This window comes from Channa argus, chromosome 17 (assembly GCF_033026475.1).
Source record: "Channa argus isolate prfri chromosome 17, Channa argus male v1.0, whole genome shotgun sequence".
NCBI classification, from domain to species: Eukaryota; Metazoa; Chordata; class Actinopteri; order Anabantiformes; family Channidae; genus Channa; species Channa argus.
The window spans coordinates 1,546,158-1,547,767 of record NC_090213.1 but is presented as its reverse complement, the minus strand read 5'-3'; positions in this window follow the sequence as shown (position 1 = coordinate 1,547,767).

The window sequence follows — 1,610 nt, the reverse complement described above, 5'->3', positions numbered from 1 at the left end:
TCTGTTTTCCATCCCGAGTCCAGCCTGACACTGTTCTCTGAACAGGAAACAAGAGAATACAGAGTCACAGTATTACTACAGACCTGGTCAGATTAATCCCTGGTGTTAGTTGGAGTAACAGATGGGACACGTTAACTACAAAAAAAAAAAAAAAAAAAAGACAACAGCCTGTGAAAAACAACAAAGATTGGATTTAGTGTCATTTTCTGGTAATTGTCACCAGCCTGGCACTGCAAACAACTCGAAACAAACATGAGTAGTATTTCAGGATTATAATATTTAAAAATACTGTAAGTAGACCATTTTCTCAATATGAAATCAGACCATATGGCTAATGTTGCATTTAATAAACCAAATAAAGTTTATTATAATGGTTTGAGCAGAGCTAAAATAACAGTCACAGGTGCAGTTATATTAACCAAAACCTGACACAGCTGTTTATTTAGAACTAAAATTATTCTGAAGACTTAGGGCAGATTCAGTATCTGTCTGCAGAGCTGCAACCATGACCACTAAAAATTCACACACTCTACAATCACAAATCAGTGTTTGTATATCTGTAACTGGATCTTAATTTCTAGCAACATAATGAGAATATATCAACAATCAATGTAAATGACAAGTGACAAATATATAGATACCGAACATTCTTTTAAGTTCATTAAAAGAAATTCATGCGTAACAACATAATACAACCATCAATCATGTCTGCTACAAAACAATCACCTTTGCAGTTTAGCTGCATGAAAAAATATTTTTACGGGATGGAGAGGAGTGCTGAAAAAAGTCACCAACTCTTTTGAATATGAATAGATGTTTTTCTTTTACACACTCCCCTCCAAAAGTATTGGAATATTGATACCAATCCCTTCTTTGCTTTAGACTGAAAGCATTTGGGTTTGACATCAAAAGATGAATATGAGACAAGAGATCAATATTTCATTTGGCACATTTTGTTTGAACCCACCCATTTTTCACGAGACCAAAAGTATTAGAAAATATAGACTTAAAAACAGATCACAGTGAATAAGACTTAATATTAGTTGCCAATCACATGCTTGCAATAACTGCATCAAGCCTGTGGCCCACTGACATCAGCAAACTTTTGCATTCTATTCTTTTTAAGCTTTTCCAGGCTTTCCCCGCCGTCTCTTACAGTGGTTGATTGTTTGGGGGGGGGGGGGGGGGGGGGTTTACTCCCTTTAGTCTCCTCTTTAGCAGGTAAAATGCAGCTCTATCAGGTTTAAGTCTAAAACCTTCCACTTTTTGCCCCTGATGAACTGCTTTGTTGTTTTGGCAGTGTCTTTTGCTTAATGAGCTCGTCCCAGAAGAAGCCGTGTAGGCACATTACCTCCACTGCGTTTCACAGATGTGGTTTATGATTGGGATCATGAGCACATTCTTTTTCTAACCTTTAGCCTTTCCATCACTTTGGTAAAGGTTAATCTTACTCTCCTCAGTCCATAAAACATTGTGCCAGAATCTTTGAGGCCCATCTCTGTCAGCCTGGGCTTCCTAATCTTCTTGCTAATGAGTGGTTTACTTCTTGTGGTGTAGCCTCTGTAATTTCGTTCAAGATCTCTTCTGTGAACAGTAGATTGTGTTACTTT